The sequence below is a fragment of the Theropithecus gelada genome, chromosome 12, assembly GCF_003255815.1.
Source record: "Theropithecus gelada isolate Dixy chromosome 12, Tgel_1.0, whole genome shotgun sequence".
NCBI classification, from domain to species: Eukaryota; Metazoa; Chordata; class Mammalia; order Primates; family Cercopithecidae; genus Theropithecus; species Theropithecus gelada.
In genome coordinates, this window is record NC_037680.1 from 63,523,941 (window position 1) to 63,544,256 (window position 20,316).

At 38.4% G+C, this 20,316-nt stretch overlaps 1 pseudogene; it reads right to left on the bottom strand.

The window, feature by feature from the left end:
• Positions 1–2,413: 2,413 nt before the first annotated feature.
• LOC112636505 lies at positions 2,414–3,942 on the bottom strand (annotated as a pseudogene).
• Between the last annotated feature and the right edge of the window lie 16,374 nt (positions 3,943–20,316).

The window sequence follows — 20,316 nt, forward strand, 5'->3', positions numbered from 1 at the left end:
TAAATCATGGGCATAGAGTTGTTGGTACCATTAGTCTTTTAATATCTGTGGAGTCTGTAGGAGTCATCTCTTTCATCTCTTTGATGAAAGACTGTGGAGTCTGTAGGATCATCTCTTTCATTCCTTATATAGTTAATTTGTGTTTTCATTTATTTCAAAATATTTTCCAAGTTCCCACTCTACTACTTGTTTGACTTATGGTTTATTTAATTTTCAAATATTTAGGTGCTTTACAGATTTTTTTTTCTGTTACTCGTGTTTGGAAAGTATAATGTATAATATATACAAAATATAATTTGATTTTTTCTGAACTTTTTGAGGTGTTGTATGGTCTATGTTGGTGAATGTTCTATGTGCACTTGAGGAGACTATGCATTCTGCCATTAGTGGGCAAGAGTGTTTTACAAATGTCAATTAGGTCAAGTTGGTTGATAGTGTTGTTCATGCCTTCTGTGTCCTTACTGATTTTCTATCTACTTGCTCTGTCATGTCCATTACATGTACATACACTGGAACCTTTCTAGAAATGTTATAAAATTTGCTTTCAAAAGTCATATATATTTTAATAAAATGAGAGGAGAAAAATATTAAATTAGATTTATTCAGATACCCAACCATTTCTTTTGCTTTATCCTCATTCCTAAGGTTACAAGTTTCCCTTTGTTATAATTTCCCGTAAGTCTTGTTTGAGTTTAAACAATTTTTCTGAACTTGTTGAATTTTTTCTGTAAATTTATGTCTTTCACTGAACTTGGAAGTTTTTCATCCACTACATCTTCAAATATTTTTCTTCACCAATCATTTTTTCCCTTTATTTCATAGATGCCAATGACACAATTACTAGGTTTTTTGAATACTGTTATTATATTATCTATAGGCCCTAGAGGCTCTGGTCATTTTCATTTTCAATCTTTTTCTCTCTGTTATTTAGACTAGACAATTTTTATTGATCAATTTTTAAAGTTTACTGACTTTTTCCTCTGTTATCTCTATTCTTTTATTGAACCGTCTAGGGAATTTAAAAATTTCAGATGTTGTATTTTTTATTTTTTAAATGTCCAATTTTTCCCTTTTCTTTTTCCAGTAGTTTCTATTGCTCTGTTAAGAACATCTTTATTTCCATTAATTTCAAGAGCATTCACCTTTGCCTCATGGAGCATGGTTATAATAGCTACAATAAAGTCTTTATTCCAACATCTGGATCATCTTAGATTTGACATTTGTTGATAGTTGTTTCTCTGGAAAGCAGGTCCAACTTTTTTTTTTTTTTTTTTTTTTGGTTATTTGTGTGTTGAGCAATTTTGCATTACATCTTCAAAATTTTGAGTAATGTTTTTGTGAGACTCTGCCTCTTGTTAAAATCCTCTGAAGATGTTTTGTTTATTAATAAATCAAATTAGGTTCAGACCATGAGTTCTATCTTGCCTTACACTGGTGCTAGTTCGAATGTCAGTTCAGGGTTTAAAGTCTTTATTGTGTTATCTGAAACAGTCAGGGATTAGTGTAAGACTTTGGAGCTGATTCACAGATCAATTCTTAAAGCTTTTGCTATGCTTCTTTGGATGTGTTCCATACAGGCAGAGTTTGGGGGCACACCAGGGAATTTTGTTCTTCACTGCTTATTTATTTTATTTTATTTTATTTTATTTTATTTTTTATTTTTATTATTTTCTTTGGAGGCGATGAGACTTGCTTGATTTGTTCTTATTATTTAATACACAATGACACAACTGTGATTCCAAGGTATGTAAAGTGTGCCTTCTACTGCAGCTGAGGAGAGGGCAGGAATGGTATACCTGGGGATGGTGTGAGTCAGGAATGACAGGGAGGCGAGGAGGCCATGATCAGGGCAGCCTCCTCCCCAGGGCCAGGGACAGGGGAGTGGCCTGAGGAGCAGGGCCCAAGGGTAGCCTAGGGCGGGGGAAGTGGGTGGAGACCTCCTGTTGGGTTAGGTCAAGAGCTCAGAAGTGCCATATGGCTGAGGGGGTAGTGGCCCGGGAAGGACCAGAGGCAGGGCCAGGAGAACACCATTTCCTGGGGGGGCTGGAGGCGGGAGGTGCCCTACAGAAGAAGCCAGGAGGGACCTCCTGCCCCTGGGGTGGGGGCTGGGCTGGAGCAGGCTGCAGCAAGACCTGAAGCATGCGCAGGGCCTGAGAGCCTGGCTGGCTGGGCTGGTGTGTGTGTGTGTTGGGGGGTTCCCAGGGCAGCCTGGCCCAGAGAGCAGTCCAGTGTCTGCAGACGGTGCCCAGCGAGAGGCCGCAGACCCCTCAGAACCTCCCCTCCTCTCTCCCTGGAAAGGAACTGGGGAACCTATAGTGCAAATCTGTGGATCACTCAGTTACAGAGGGAGGCTGTGCCCAAAAGTGGACACTGGGGTGCACCCCCTCCACCACCTTGGCCTCCACGACTGTCCTCAGTACAGCCGCTTCTCAAAAGAGTGCAGGCTGTGGATGCCACCCTTGATCTGGGCCGACGTGGTCTGCTTCTCAAACTTCAGCTCTCCTGAGTACATCAAGGATTGAAAGACAGGCTGCAGCCGGATATCCTGGCAACTGTGTTGGATGCCCGCTATGAGATAGGACACGAACTTATGAATGGACCTTTTGTCCTGGATGGAGCCCAAGACACATTGCGGGATCTTCACATTATTCCCCTCACCAAAGTATCATTTCTGGCTGCTGCTGCTCTTCTCCATGGCATCCAGTGAGTCCATGCCCCGGTACTTCTTGAGCCGCACCCCGTCTGAGAAGAAGTACTCGCCGGGGGCCTCTGTGGTGGCGGCCAGCAGGGATCCCATAATCACTGTGGAAGCTCCAAGGGCCAGGGCCTTGACCATGTGCCCTATGGTCTGGATGCCGCCATTGGCTATGATGGGCACACTAAAGCACAGGGCATACTCGGCCACCTTGTACACAGCAGTGCCCTGGGGCCAAGGGCAGGCCATCACTTCCTGGGTGATGCAGATGGAGCCGCAGCCCATGCCTATGCGCAGCCCGTCCACACCAGCGTCAATCAGGTTTTTGGCCTGGGCTGCTGTCATTCCAATCACCTGGAGGTGGGGGTACTTCTGTTGGATGTAATGCACCATGGCAATCTGATACACCAAGTTCCCTTGGGAGGAGTCCAAGACTGTGATGTCTACGCCCGCCTGAGTGAGCAGGTCTGGGGGGTATTTGTCATCCTCAGGGGTGCCCACAGCTGCCCCGCACAGTAGCTGCTTGTGGGAATCCTTGGAGGCCAGAGGTTAGTCTTGGTTCTTCTTCAGGTCTGTGCAGGCGGTGATGGCCACCGGCTCATGGCTATCATTGACGAAAGACAGCTTCCCTTTCTTGCTATGCTGCAGGATCTCATTTGCCTCTTTCAACATAAAGCCTGCTGGAGCCAACACCAGCTCCTTCCTTGGCATCACCACCTCACTGAGGAGGTTGGTGTGGTCCTTCTCAGCAAGAAAGTTGATGTCTCTGGAGGTGACGATGCCCACCAGCTTGCTGCCCATAGTGCCTGTCCCCCTGATGGGGATGCCTGAGAAACCTTGCCACATCTTGGCCTCCAGCACATCACCCAGAGTGTGCAAGGGGCTCAGCGCCACGGGGTCCGTGATGAAGCCTTGTTCAAACTTCTTGACCTTCCGCCACTCGTTGGCCTGGAACTCTGGGGTGCAGTTGTGGTGAATGAAACCAATACCTCCCATCAGAGCCATTGCGATGGCTATGTTGGCCTGTCACAGTGTCCATGGAGGAAGGAGATCAGCGGCATCTTCAGCGTGATCTTCCGGGTCAGGGCTGAGGTCGGGTCCGCCTCATCAGCTACGAAGTCTATGAATCCTGGGAGAATCAGGAAGTCGTTGCAGGTGAGGCGCTCAGCGCTGGCAAAGAGCTGCTGCGCGGTGAGGCAGTCCTCGGGCACGTAGCCGTTGCCGCTCATGATCAGGTAGGCCGCCATGCTGCCGCGAGACCCCGCGACATCCGCGCGTGCCGCCGCTGCTGCCGCCACCACTGCTGCCGCTGCCCCTGCGCTGCGGCGACGCTGCCGCTGCGAGCCGCGCGGGCCCGCTTCTCTCTCCTTCTCTCTCCCTCTCTCTCTCTCTTTTTAAAAAATAATTTTCTCTCACAGAGTCTGCCTCCCAGGGGTCCCTTTTTCCAGTCCCTCTGGCCAAGAGTCTTCTGTCTAAGTCTTCCACACAGTGGCACAGTTCTGTGTTATTAGATATACCCGGGGGATGAAGTAATGAAAGAAAAGACAGAAAATAAAAATGGGAATTCCTTCTATGGTCTTTAAACACAGAGGCCCCTAGAGGCCCATTTTCATGCTTCCTCTGTCCAGAAAGATGGATTTCTAGGGCTTACATTCATGCTGCTGCCTCTACATGCACTGAAGCTGGTCAGTGAAGCTGGCCTTGGGGCAGAGGGAGAGAAAAACACATTGGGATTTCACCTTCAACCTCCACTTTCCACCTCTTAGAGTCCCAGTTTCATAGTACTCTGACAGAAAACCAGAGTTTTCTCAAAGTTTTTGCTGTCTGTTGCCATCACATTGTTCCCTGATTTGGCCCATCCTTAAGTCAAGACCAGATGATCTTGAAGGAAAAATATCATAGGAAACTCACTATTGGCATACTGGTCATTTTTTTTCTTGAGTTTTGATGTCTCTCATCAACCTTCTTGCTATTATTTTGTTTCAGAATCATCCTCATTTAAGTGTTTTAGTATTTTGTCCTGAATTTTTAATTGTAATGAGTGAAAGAGAAGGATTCTAGCAGGCTTATTTCATCTTGGCTGGCACCTGAAGTCCATCCATAGGATATATTTTAAAATTGTTCATGTACTTGGCCACAAAGACAGTCTCTAAGAGTTGGTAACACAAAAAACATGTTCTCTGAAAACATTGCAATAAAATTAGTAAATAATGCCAAAATGTACTTTTCCAAATATTTTATAGCTTAAAGCAGAAATTGTATTGCAAATTATAGACTATTTAGATCTGAAAAACAAGAGAAGCACAACTGATAGACTACAACAAAAAGTATACTTACGGGAAAAATGTTAACCTTAAATGTCTGTACTAGGACAAAACAATTGGAAAATTATTAGCTAAATATTTAACTGAGGAACGTTTAAGTGAAGAAGTTAGAAAAATAGTAAATCTTAAGAAGGTAGAAAGAAGTAATAACAACAGAAATAAAGGAATTTAGAAAACCAAGCCACAATAGGGAGATTCAGCATAGAATAAAGTTTATTATCCTTATTAAAAATTTGCAATTTGTGACACATTAAAATAAAGTTGAGATAGATTAAAGACCCCAATATGAGAAAAATTTTATAAAGATTTTGGAGGGAAATACAGGAGAATCCCATATTTTAAAGAGGATGATCATAAGCACAAAACTTCAAAGGAAATTATTGATAACCTTGACCTTATTAAAATGCAAAGCCCTATAATACAGGATACATTGAAGAAAGTTAATAAAAAATAATAATTGAAGAAAAGCAATTTATGACATTTGTAGCAACAAAATATTGGTATCATACTATAGTAAAAAAGTCTTCTGAAAATGAATAAGCTTAAGACAAGTTACCTAATTGAAAATTGGGTAAATCAAACAAACTGAAGATTCTATTTAAAAAAGAAGCTGGAAAGATAAACAGCTGAAAAGGTCTTTAATCTGAATAGTTGAGGGAGTATGCTCATGGGTTTGAAAATGGAATACCATTTCACAGTTACCACTGGCAGACCTCTGACCACTAAAACGTCAACAATACTCAGCTTTTGGAGGTGTGGAGAAACAGTCTCTCATACGCTCTCAGTGGCTATGTAAATTAGTCAACTACTTTGGAAAAACACTTGGATAATATCAAGGAAAGTGGACTGAGTATAGTACATATCCCAGAGATTTCACTTCTAGGTGGATGCTCTATTCTTTTACATGTACATAAGAAAACATGTACAAGATTATTCCTTGTAGCACAGTTATTAAAAGAAAAAAGTGGGATACCATCTAAATATTTATCAACAAAGAAATAAGTAGTTTATCATATATTTAGTAGACTACCATCTGGCAGTTAAATTAAATGAACTAGATCTACATGAATCATATTTGGTACATTTTGAAACCATAAGGTTAAATTAAAAATTAATTGCCAGGCATGGTGGCTCATGCCTGTAATCCCAGCACTTTGGGAGGCCAAGGCAGGTGGATCACTCAAGCTTAGGAGTTCAAGACCAGCCTGGGCAACATGGCGAAATCCCATCTCTCCAAAAATTAGCTGGGCAGGGTGGTGCACACCTGTAGTCCCAGCAACTTGAAAGACTGAGGTGGGAGGATCACTTGAGTCTGAGAGGGGGAGGTTGTGCTGAGCTGAGATCGCGCTACTACATTTCTGCCTGGGTGACAGAGTAAGAGATTGTCTGAAATAAATAAATAAATAAATAAATAAATAAATAAATAAATAAAATAAATAATTGGGCCGAGCGTGATGGCTCATGCCTGTAATCCCAGCACTTTGGGAGGCTGAGGCGGGTGGATCAGGAGGTCAGGAGATCCAGACCAGCCTGGCCAGTATGGTGAAACCCCATCTCTACTAAAAATACAGAAATTTGCCCTGCATGGTGGTGTGTGCCTGTAGTCCCAGCTATACTGGGGAGGCTGAGGCAGAAGGATAACTTGAACCCAGGAGGTGGAGGTTGCAGTGAGCTGAGTTGCAGCCACTGCACTCCAGCCTGGGCGACAGAGCAAGACTCGGTCTCAAAATAAATAAATAAATACATACATAAATACATAAATACATACATACATAATTGAGCTGCAAATATCTATTCATACAAAATTAAAAATAGTGTAAAATGATCCCTATAATTTTGCTGGCAAAATTTTATGTGGTTAAGAACAATAAAAATCAAGATAGGAAGGATATATATTCTATCAAGATATTAGTCATGTCTGGAAAGGGAGGGTGTCAGGTAGAAGGGGATGAGTAATTCAGATAAAAGGACTGGAGAAGGAAGTGAGAGGGGTTTTCTCTGTATCTGTCATTTTTCATTTTTTTTCCCAAAAATTTCTGAAACAGTTAAAAATTTAACATTTGTTAGATCTGAGTGTTAGGTATAAACTTATTTTTAAGTGTTTGAAAGATTTCATAATGAAGAAAAAATGTAAAAATTAATTAACAGAAGAAGATATAACCACTTTGTTTTCTGTGCTGAGTGATGCACAGCTGTATTAGCTGTAGTGTTGAGCAGCAGAGCTTCACATTTCTGCTGACTTTACATGTGAACTTGAGCTGAGCCTCACAGAGGGAATGTGTAAGCTGGAGAAGTCAAAGTCAAGCGGGAGGGAGGATACTGCTATGACTAATTATTATTATTTTTTTAAGTAACCACAAGATTCTCCACACAAACTCATGTAACTATGAGCCTGTTATAGAAACTGACATATTTTGCTATTATTTTTTATATTCCTTTTCTCCTCTGGAAAAGGAGGAAAGTGTTGGCAAAGTGTATTTTGGTGAAACTGCTGTTCTTTGTTTACTTGAAAGCCATATGCTAATATATAGTCATAGGGAAGAGTGTTGTTTTCTCTTCCAGAATTAGTTTATCTGGTATAATTTAGGGTATATAACTCAGGGAAGATATTGGTGATGAATTTAAATCTTTGGATTTTTCTCATTTCTCTGTGTACGTTCGATTTTGAGAGTTTTAAAAATTTAGTGCTAAATTGCACTGACTACTACTACAGAATAAAATTGTAGTTTTTGCCAGGTAATCTCTTCCTTTCACCCCTGATACCACACATACATACACACACACAGTTTTTTTCCCATCAATTTTTGTTTCATTTTAAATAAAATTAAGGGATTATTTATAAAAATTAGGCACACATTAGCAATTCAGATCAATTTAAAAAGTTAAAATGGTTTTATATGTCAACCTGAAGCAATGACTTTAAAAAGTAGTATAATTTCATTATATGACAATATTAAATAATTCCTCTGGTTGTGAGAAGCAAAGTTAGTGTTAGCTGGTGCCATGATTAATTTTATGTGTCAACTTGGCTAGGCTATAGTGTCCCGTTGTTTGGTCAAACAGCAATCTAGACATTTTTGTGAAGGTAGTTTTTAGATGTGATTGATAGCTAATTAGTAGACTTTGGGTACAGCAGATTACTCTCCAAAATGTGGATGGGCCTCATCCCATTAGTTGAGGCCTTAAGAACAAAGACAGTGATTTCCCAAAGAAGGAATTCTTCTCTAGTCTGTAATATAGAAATCCTGCCTGGGTTTCCAGCCTGTGGTCCTGTGGAACTTGGACTCAAGACTGCAACAGCAACTCTCATTCAATTATACCTTCTGGTCTGGCCTATGTGGTTTGTACTTGCCAGTCCAAACAATTGCATGTTACAATTCCTTAAAATCAATCAATTTCTGTGCGTCTTTCTCTGCTTCTCTGTCTTTATCTATAGACATGAATATATCTATAAAGATATCTAGATGCTATTTATCCTATCTTTATCTGTCTATCAATCATCTTTCTATCACATCTATCTATCTATCTATCTATCTATCTATCTATCTATCTATCTATCTCTCTATTATCTATCTAGCTATATCTAGATACATAGACACCTCTCTCAATCTCTTCCCCCTCCTTCATTTTATTAGTTCTGTTTCTTTCTGGAGAACCCTAATATAGTTAGCTATTAGACAGTTGAAATTAGTCATCATCAATATTAGAATTTTCCAACTATTGTAACACATTCTAGGTATACAAACTTTTGCAAACACCTGCGACAGTTTTTCTTCCCACAGGACAAATGAGCTTGTTTGGGAATACGCAGGGGGTTGCAATCACAAGCAGCCTATGATGCATCATAGGCATACCCTTGGGGTAGAAGCTTCTTCATCTTCATGTAAAGATGACTATGTAAGCAGCCTTGAAAAAAGGTGCATAGGTTATTATAGGAGTTGGTGCTTGTTCATGGATAGAAACAGCCTTGCTAGGTAAGTATTCTTGTGCAGATGGCTATTTTGGAACACTGGTCTTGAGGAATGTCATATGGTAAGTCCTGTTACAGTCATTTGTGCATAATAGCTCCTCCTTATGCTTCCTGCCTCCATTTTGTTAGGGTTTTGACAGGAGTCACTCCATTTTGATACTGGCAACTTTCACAGGCTCAACTCTGAATACAACAAGGACAAGAGGGGATTTAGGGCCAAGGAGCAGAGTAAAGAGGTCAGTGGATGAAATTACTAAGAGGAGACATTAAGGTTAGGGAGATTCTTGCTGAATTGCCCTAACAGGATTCTTGGTAAAGGCAGACCAAGATGATAAGATAGCAAGGATAGGGAACAAGGAATTTAACCAGATACAGACGGTGATCAGGGTGGGAGGATGACAGCAGAAGTTTTTGCTAAAACTGGTCTGGGAAGGCTTAGTTGACAAGAGGCCTCAGAGAAGTCTGACTAAAGTTTGGTCAAGGAGAGTTTCTGTCATGTTTAACGGATCTGAATTCTCAAATGCCTGTCTTAATGTAACCTGTAACCCAGGTAACCATATTTAAGTGGACACTTCTGATTTTGATAAGCGTTAAATAGTTGTGAGGTCTGTTAGGCCTGTCCCATATCTTTGACACCTGCTTCTTTCCTGTAAAGGCCAAGAGGGAGGTTAGGCATCAACACAGCCCTAGGGCTGCTCTGGCTTTATTTCAAGAGTTTACAGCTATTCTGGAGGCTGAGGTAGGAAGAACGCTTAGGCCTAGGAGTTCGAGGCTTCAGTGAGTTGTGATTACATCACTGCACTCCAGCCAGAGTGAGAGAGCGAGACCCTGTCTCACACAAACAAAGAGTTTAAATTGCTGTAAGACTGGTGAAGAGACCATCTCCATACATGCTTGGGGCACATGCTCATTCAGCCCCACTCGGTGCTTCTGAACAAAGCTGCCCTTTCCACTCTTGCCTCAGCCTCCTAGTATGCATGCCATCCCCTTCCCCTCTCTGCACACAAACCTCTCTGCACACTCCCCTCTCTGCACACACTCCCCTCTCTGTCCCATCCAGGCCCAGTGTACCCCAATAAAGGGGTTATGCTCCCTGTGCATCTGGGCTTGCATCAGAATCATGTCTAGGACAGTTTTTTTTTTTTTTAATGCCAAAAATAATTGAACTCCATTTACTGCACTGACTGGAAAACAGTTGCCCGTATTTGGGATTCGAAGTACACAAGCAATTGCTAGGGTCAAGACTGAATCCCTCTATGTGACTCTCTCCCTGTAGCTTTCCACCCTCCAATGACAAGGAGCCAAGAGGAGGCCCTGTGTCCAGAAGGATGTCCTGATGAAACAGCTGTAAGGAACACAAACATGTAGTAGCATATATAAGACTGTTTTACAGAGTTGGAAGGGACAGGAAAACAGAAAAGTGAAGAGGAAAGTGAGTCTTTGGTATGCTGGCTGTTAATCATCAACATAGTAAGAGAGAAACAATTTTCTAATCTCTGTAGGACCTGGACATAAATTGTGTGGCTTCTACACATGGATAATTCAGTCTGTGTGTACTGAAGTAGGAGTGAAAAAAAAAAAAAAAAGCTTTGAACCCACTGTAGGAAGAAGGAGGATGTTAACAACTCCACCCTTTCCTCTGCCTTGTGCTTAAATCTTTCTTTGTGTTCTATTGTGTGATCTGGACACTTGGGAGATAATTTTTTGTGGAAAGAGCAACTAGGCAACTAGGATGTTTGCAGAGAGGAGTTGAGAGGGGAGTTGAATAATTACAAATTTTAAATGGCAGACACATGACTTCCTTGGGTTTCCTACACACCCAGTTCTGCCAATAAATAGATGAGATCAGTTTTCTCATCTGTGAAATAAAGGAGTTGGATGTCTTCACTAGATGATCTCTACAGTCCCTGGCAGTTTAAAAATTTTATGAAAAAGCACAATGCAGAGAAAAAACAGTTAAGGTCTCTTATTCTCTTCTCAACCACAGGACAACCAGATTTACGATTTGGTTTGTTATTTCCATATGAAAAGTGGTTGTTACCCGAAGAAAGAAAAGAAAGAATTTATTTTATAAACTAAATATACAAAGCACTACTGAAAATAGACTGTGGATACAGTCAGAAGTTTAATAACAGTACTTACCTGTAGTTTTAGCTTTTCAGAAATAAAACAAAGTTCATATTAGTTAAAAGAGATCCTGGCAAAATATTTAATCTTAAATGGGGGAATATTAAAAATTGTTTTAAGTTGTACTTTATGCCTGTACTATTTTTGAAAACTATTTTTTATGAGACTTATTTTTTCATCTTTAAAATTGGAATAATGATTTCCGAATTAGGTACTTATAAACTTTAAATGAAGTATTATATGTGAAACTCCCTAATATATCCAATGCTGACTCTTAGCTTGCAAACAGTCTTCCTTTCTTCTTTGGTATTCCTCATCTTGATGATCTGTTCATCAATATTTCTCTGTTGCCAAGCTAGAAAGCTAGAGTGACTATAAATCAATGCTTTTCAAGCTGTGGTGATGTGATCAATTTATGCAGAAAATATTTTAAAATAGAAACAATGGAATACAAAAAATTAGAGACCATTGCAAATACAATGGTACAGATTGCAATAATACTTAGCAAAGGTATGTATTATTTTGTAAAACTTTGATGATTAAAGTGTATGTTTGTGTATGGGGAGGCTTGGGGAGGGAAGTTCTTTTGATACAGAATGCATTTCCTTTTACCATAAAAAATGTCTGAGAAACACTATCCTAAGATATGCTGTCTCTCACCTATGTGCAGTTGTTCTCCAGCTTATCAATTTTATCTTCTGAAGAAGCTTCGGATCTGTACCTCTTCCTATTTTCTGCCATTGACTTAGTGTAAGCCTTAATAATTTTAGTTTCCTTGTCATCAAAATTTTTCACACTCCAAACTGCTACTCAAGATCTTCCTAATAAAATTTATATCTAAACAGGTGAACCCTACAGACAGATGCTATTTTTAGAGTGAAGGGTCAGTGTTTAATAACCATCACACGTATGGGGGGCATTTCAAATATACGGTTGTAAAATAAATTAATACCTCAGACACTTCCTGAGTTCCCCTCATGCCTTTCTCAGTTTCAAATTTTGTTTCAGCCTCAGCCTGTGGAACAGTTAGATCCTTGCAGAATTCTGTAACTCTCTGCAATGACAATTACTCATCTCTAGTATGCATCCTTTGCTGATTGTCTAGCTGACTTAGTACAGGGCAGTAGAGCAGAATCATCTTTCAAAACTATAAGTCAGACCACTTCACTCCTCAGTCTAAGCCCTTCAGTGGCTTCCACTTGCTGGCTCCACTCCAAGTCCACTTCCTGACGCTGGCCTACAGGTCCCCATATGATTGATTCCTCATGTCCTTATCTCTTATTTATCAGCTCACCCTTCTCTCTCCCTTGATCACCATTCCCCTGTTGCAGATATTGCCTCTGTATTTTTGTTATTATTGTTCTGGATTGAGACTTGAAAATGAACCCATGTCTGACTCAGGATGAGAATATTTGGGAAGGGAGAAGCTGAGTCTTCCTTACTCCTGTGATTTTTCACAGTCAATGGATGGGGTCAGGCCCACTCAGTGGGTTAGGATTTAGTCAACTGATTGAGTATGTGTTCAGCTGTCTGGGAGTGAGATAGGTAGTGTAAAGGTATCCTCATAGGCATCCTCCCAAACCCATCTGATAACAAGCTGATTCCTGCAAACGACATACCTTATCAGATAGGACTCTGTTGTCAATAAAGTTAATGTAGAATAGTGGCTGAAGGCTGAAGAACAGAATAACAGCTAAGGGAAAAATAAAGATTCAGAACTCAACAAGCAGTGAAATGTTTATTTACAACCCTGGCTTGGGGGTACATAATCTCATCAACTCAGATAATTAAATGTTATGAAAAAAGATCATAATAACAATAATTGATCTGAGGTAACAAATATACTCCTGGCTGTGCTTAGAATGTTTTTGTCCCCTCCAAAATTCATGTTGAAACTTAATCCCCAATGCAGCAGTATTAAGAGGTGTGGCTTTAGGAGATGATTAAGTCATAAGGGCTCTGCCCTCGTGAATGATTTAATGCTTTTATAAAAGGGCTGAAGGGATCTAACTCAATCCCTTTTTTGCCCTTTCATCCCTTCTGCCATGTGAGGAAGCAGTGTTCATGGCTCCATCTTGGAAGCAGAGACTGAGCCCTCACTAGACACCAAACCTGCTGGTGCCTTGTTATTAAAGTTCCCAGCCTTCAGAACTGTGAGAAATAAATTTCCATTATTTATAACATACCTATTCTTAGGTATTTTCTCATAGCAGATCAAAGTAAGACATTCCTTTTGGTCAGGTAAGCATAAACACTTAAATTTAGGGGGAAAAAAGTAAATATTTGATGAAGTCGAATATTCTCATAAAATCTCTCTCTCTCTCTCTCTCTCTCTCTATATATATATATATATATTTTTTTTTTTTTTTTTTTTTTTTACGAAGTCTTGTTCTGTCGCCAGGCTGGAATGCTGTGGCAGGATCTCGGCTCCCTACAAACTCCGACTCCCTGGTTCAGGCGATTCTCCTGTCTCAGCTTCCCGAGTAGCTGGAATTACAGCTGGAATTACGACGCCCAGCTAATTCGCCCAACATGGGGTTTCACCGTGTTGGCCAGGATGGTCTTGATCTCCTGACCTCGTGATCTGCCTGCCTTGGTCTACCAAAGTGCTGGGATTACAGGTATGAGCCACTGCGCCCGGCCCAATATTTTGGTTTTTAAACATTTAAAATAATGATGATAATGAGAATATACGCTGATTAAGATATATGAACTATTTGACAGAGTATAAAAGATCAGAAACACAGACATATTGGCTTTGTCAAAATTTTAATTTGAAATGTGTAGGAGAATTTTATTTGTATATTTAAGAAAAACTGATTTATAGTTTTATGTTTACAGTTTTTATATTTTTATATTTACAGTTTTTATATTTACAGTTTTTATATTTATATTTGGTTCATTCGATTTACGAAAGTTGCTTAAACACCTAGCAGTAATTTGCTAGTTAGTCATTTATATTAGTTTTCTAAGTTGCTGTAATAAAGGACCACAGACGGACAGCTTAAACAACAGAAATGTATTGTTTCACAGTTCTGGAGTCGAGCAGTCTGCAGTCAAGTTGTTGGCCAGGTTGGTTCCTTCTGAGGGCTCTCATGGAGACTCTGTCCCATGTCTTTTTCCAAGCTTCTGGTGGTTTTCTGGCAATCTTTAGTCTTGTCCCTTGACTTGAAGAAGCATCACCTTGATTTCTGCCTCGTCCTTCACATGTTATTATTTCTGTGTGTGTTCTTATATCCAAATTTTCCCATTTTATAAAGACATCAAATTGGATTAGAAACCCACCCTACTCCTATATAACCTTATTTTAACTAAGTATGTCTGCAGTGACCCTACCTCCAAATAATTTTGCATTCTGAGGTGCTGGGAATTTCTTCAACATATGAATTTCTGAAAGACACAATTAAACCCATAATAGTGTTTGTTTGACTTCTCAGAAGTTTGAATTGTTTAAAAATATCAGCTATTTTTTTAATGATAGAGTAAATTTTGCCATTTTTATTTTAAATAGACAAGATTTTAAAAATTTGCATTGACATGAAAAATTTAGATTAAAGATTTTAAATTTTAATTAATGAGGTAAAACACAGGCAGTTTTGTGTTTTTTGGTTCTTGTTTTTGGACAAAAGATATATTATGCAAACACTAACTTAAAAATCTTCCAGTGGTGGACACACGACTGAGGCCTGACTATTCAGCAGAATCCACTTCCCTAGCCGCAATGATTCGTTCAGTGAGGCACGTGTGACCCAAGTCAGTCTAACAAGAGCTAATTTCAGGACTTCCTTGTGCAACTGAAAATAGGGGTTCCCTGTTCTCCTGGGGTTGCTGTCAATAAGAATAGTGTGAACCTGGAGCTGTCAGGGGTCACTATTCAGAATCTGAAAATGAGGCTAATACAAAGGAAAGTGGACCCAAGAAATGAAGAGACTCATGGTCCAAGTGTTATAAGTTGAGCTCCCAGACACTGCTAACACAGGCAGTTTTAAATTTTGCTTTCCACACTTACATCTTCCTAGGTATCAAACACTCAACCAACACTGTTTACCATTCCAAGGCCAGCTGAACATAATACTGTATGCCACGACCTTGGTCACCAATAATTCTTTATGTGCATTCTACTTGTACCTAAAAAATAAAAAACATACTGAGACTTCTAGTTCATTCCATAAAAATCTGAATCAGTGTGGGTTTATTTTTATTTTGTGACTAGACCTAATTGGAATAGAAAACTAAGCTAGCTTGAACTAGCTTATTTTCACATTGGAGACCGGAATCTAGAAATTAGACTTTTGCCATTATTATGACATTAAAACAATCTGGAGTAAATTGCCTTCAAATATACAGAGTTGATAAAGTCAATTTTGGCACAGTTTATATTATAGGACTGATATAACCATTCTGATTTCCCTGTGTACGAAATACACAAAGATTAATGTTTTTCAAAAAGTTATATAATTTTTCTTTAATAGTTTTTATATATTAGGTGTAAACATTTATTATACCATTTTATAAGCAGATGTTCTAAAGTAAACAGACTAATCTGATTAAAAACCATATGCCTAGATTGATGTTATCTCATTAGAATGTTTAAATGTATTTTGTGTCTATTCGATAGAAAATAGAATACTGATATGGTTTGGCTCTGTGTCCCCACCCAAATCTCATCTTGTAGCTCCCATAATTCCGACATGTGAATTGTGGGAGGGACCTGATGGGAGATAATTGAATCATGGATCTTTCCTGTGCTGTTTTTGTGATAAGTCTCATGAGATCTGATGGTTTTTTAAAATGGGAATTTCCCTGCACAAGCTCTCTCTCTTGTCTGCTGCCATGTGAGATGTGCCTTTCACCTTCTGCCATGATTGTGAGGCCTCCACAGCTACATGGAACTGTAAGTCCATTAAACCTCTTTCTTTTGTAAATTGCCCAGTCTCGAATATGTCTTTATCAGCAGTGTGAAAATGGACTAATACAAATACTAAAACTTGGTTCCTAGTGTCTTCACTTATTACCTTAACCATAAAAAAAAATGTAACTGCAGTACTGAATTACTGCAATGTTTTCACACTAAAAAGCCCCCACAGACCCTTCATCTTTAATGTTATTTGCAAGAAAAAAAGAAAATTAAGTACCAAAACCAAGTAAGTTAACTAAATTTTAATATTAAATATACCTTTTCAAACCTTTTAAAGTGTATTATTGAATATACTTTTTCAAATATTAGTATTAAATATAGCATTTTAAACCTGACATACTCTTCCCTGGTATATATGTGTATGTAGAAGGAGGTAACATAGCCATTGCCTCTTTATCTGTCTCCTCAGGCTGAAAATCAATGAATTTGTTTAAATTGTTGAGTAGATTATTATGGCAGCAGAGGTTTATTTTTATTTTTAAAAAATTTGTATGATTGAAATGTGAAGACATCTATCTCCTTGTTTGGAAAGATAAGAATAGGGTCCAGGGGGAACATCTGTTAGTTTGAGTTGTTGATCTGAGAAACTATAAAGGTTTGTGTTCGTCAGAATCAATATTACGGTAGTTATGGAAACAGGGAGATCACTGTGAGCTAAGGCCTTAGGGAGCTCTGTAAACCAGAAGGAAGAACACAGAAGCTGAGGGCTAACATGTTCTGAATTTGATGCATGTAATTCTAAGAATTTTTTTAGAGTACACTACAATAATCGTTACTACATGTAAACATATAGCACAACTTCCATGGGAAGAGAGTTTTGTCAGATTTTGTAAAATCTATTCTTTTTTAACTACATTTTTTTTTTTTTTACCTTCTATTTCGTTCAACGTTTTGCTCAGTAAACTTTGCTGTACAATTGTCCCTGAAATGCAGTTCTTATTTGCTCAGCAAACTAGATTCTTGCGATCTATCCTGGAGAAGTTATTCAAGTAAGTTGTCCAGTTCCATAACTTTTCAAGGTTTATTTTAAATCTCTATTGTGTGGCAAAGCAAGACAGAACCCGCCACACCCCCCGAAAACCCTGAGTCATTAAGAATAAAATTCAGTCTTTCTAGGTCCTTCCTGATCTCAATTAATTTCTTAAGAATTGATTTAGTTCCCATTTTAGGGCTCTTCTCCCTAGAATTTTGTAGCCCAAGGCTCCATTGTAACATGTTTGAAACTTATAAATAAAAATATTGTTCAACTCAGGGTTAGGATGAATGATTCTGGGTCAGCTAGGTAACTATCTAAGTATGTCTTCAGTGAAATCTAAAGATGGTAATGAAAATATTGATCTATTGTCTTTATAATAATTCGAAATTTTTAGGACTGAAGGTTTTAAAAATTCTAAAAATTTAAAGATAAAAAGTAAAAGCACGAGTAGACCATAAATGAAAATTTCATTATCGTAAAACTTGCTACTGTTTGAGGCAGAATTCTTCAGAGTCTCTTTATCACAGCAATTTTATTGGGTATAATTATCTCAATTTAAAATGGGAGAGGCCTGAAACCTAGAAAAGTGATAGAATCTGACAAAAACATATAGTTGTTTGAAGGGAAGACTCAGAGTTTGAATTTACTTATCATTTCAAAGTCCCATTGTTTCCAATACACCATGCTGTCCCCCAGGGGCAATATTTAAAATGAGAAAATATCATTCCTTATCCCCTTGATATACTGAGTGAGTGACCATTTGTTTAAAAAGAGAACGTATCCAAAGCAAATACAACGAAGATTTCTTTCCTTTTCTGTTTTTTCAGCTGATGTAAAGTTTTGATGTTAAAACTAAAAATGAAGTTTTCATTAAATAGAAAACTTCTCAGCAGAGAAGCAAGTGTTTTTCAAGGAAATCTAATTTATTTATTTTTCATTAATAGGGTACACTAACTAAAAATGTGGTCTTCATTTTTTCCCGTTTTCTTCTGCCGAACATTGATGGGGTGAAGTTAAAAGAACAAAATAAAAGAAACCAAACCAAACCAAACCATAAACAATTGGTTTTTATAAACTGTAAGCAATGTAGGGCATAAAAACTTAAATTTACCTTTCAGGTAAATCTTATCTTTGGATAACTGTCCTGAGCCCATTCAGTTACAGAAATGGACAACCATTGCTTGTGGAAAAAGCTTGAAGTAACTCAGATGCATATATATTTTACTATAAAAGCTAAGAGTTCTGATGACTCTTGTTAAGTGCATATTTCAGGGAGTTTCTTTAGGAAAATACATATTTTGTACGGTTTTAATTATTTCTGTATGTGTGCAGAGATGAAGGTGTTATTTTGCAGTTTGAGGGATAGGCTAGAATTAGTCTGAGTTAGAATAGCTGAGGTTCTTTATAGAAATTTTATCACAACTATTCTCCAATATGCAAAAACAGGTTTATTGCCACACTACTCTGCTTATATAAATTTCTTAGACAAAATATTTACATTGCATAGCTAAACCCATTTTGTGGCTAGTATATTGAAGATGGACAGCCACTCTACTGGTCAACACATTAGGTAAGACATAAACAGAAAAGTGAGTATGAGGTCAACTCTAGATCATGGAATTTCTCAGAACAGCTGGTGATAAGCTGTACCTCCATTTGTAGCTGAGATTTTATGCCACAATCTTCTCAAGCAGTTTTCATATTCTAGGTGGATCTTTTAGTACCTAGTAAGTAACTGTTAGAGGTATCCTTACTCTAGGGGTAGGACAAATGGCTTGTGTCAGGGATAAATCCTTAAATTTGGACTCAGATGCTGCTGGCTAGCCACATATCTTTTAATAAAGCACTGTATTTCTAAATATGCTGTGAGCTAAGGCCTTAGGGAGCTCTGTAACTTAAGTGTACTCTTAAGTTACTTAAGTGCACTCTTAAGTGTACTCTTGTCACCTAAATACTTATTAACTGAGGCAACCTGTGGCTCACAAGTGAATAGGAGCTGAGACAGAAATCTCTGTGAAGGTCAAACCCTCATGACATCATGCTTTAAGAGGAAACTATAAAAATGGATTTGGACTGGATTTGGCATTTCTTAATGTGTACAGGACTACTGATACCCTTGTTCACAGTATTATTTAAAACCAAATTATCTAGAATAAACTGATAGATGATTATGTTCAGATGTAAATTTTATCTGAGCAAGACGGCAAAGGCACACCCAACTTCTTGGTTTTCCCAAAGGTAGAATGTGACATTTTTAAATATCCTGTGAAGTGGCTTACTTTGAATTGGGAAAATAATGAGAAGGGAGAATTTAAACGACAGGTTTTTTTTTTTTTTCCCTCTAAGAGTGTGCCTAGAATTTGTATTATGGGCACATTTATGCTGTGTTTAATCTCCTGATCATGGGCTTGAGCTTGGTATATGAAAGTAGGGACTGTATTTGTTTTATTCACTGTTCATTATACTGACCTCCATATTATCTGACATATATGCGTTTCCTCCCCCAAGAAAACCTTTTATTGAGATATAATTTACATATCAATAAAATATACAGATTGTTAAGAGTATAGTTTAATGGGTTTTATCACATTTATACATCTGTGTAACCACCACCCCAGTCAAGATACAGAACATTTCCATCACTCAAGAAACTATCTCCATGCCTCTTTCCAATCAACATCTTCCCTTGCCCACCAGGAAACTACACTTCTAATGTCTTTTACTTTGACTTAGTTTCGCTATAATAATAGTGATATATTGTATATTCCTGTGGTAATCTTCTTTTATTCAGCATAATGCTTTTGAGATTCATCTACCTTATTGTTACATCCTTGGATGTTCTCTTTTATTGTTGAGTAGCACTAGAATATATGAATCCACAATGTTTTTATCCATTCACTTGCAGGAGACTTTAGGATGTTTCCAATTTGAGGTTATAAATAATATTGTTTCTATAAGCATTCTTGGACAAGTATTATTGCAAAAGTATGTTTTTATTTCTATTTGATAAATACGTAGGAGCAAAATTGCTACATAATTTGGGTAGGTGTATGTTTAACTTTATAACAAACTTCTAAATATTTTCCCAAAATGATTATTTTATAATATCACTCAGCCAAGTATGAGGGTTCCAGTTGCCCCACATTTTCACCAAAAATGTATATTAAGTTTTTAAAATTTGAGGGCTTGGTGAGGTGTCATGTCAGTAATCCCAGCATTTGGGGAGGCCAAGGAAGGAGGATTGCTTGAGCCCAAGAGTTTGAAACCAGTCTGGGCAGCATAACAAGACCATATCTCCATTTCTTT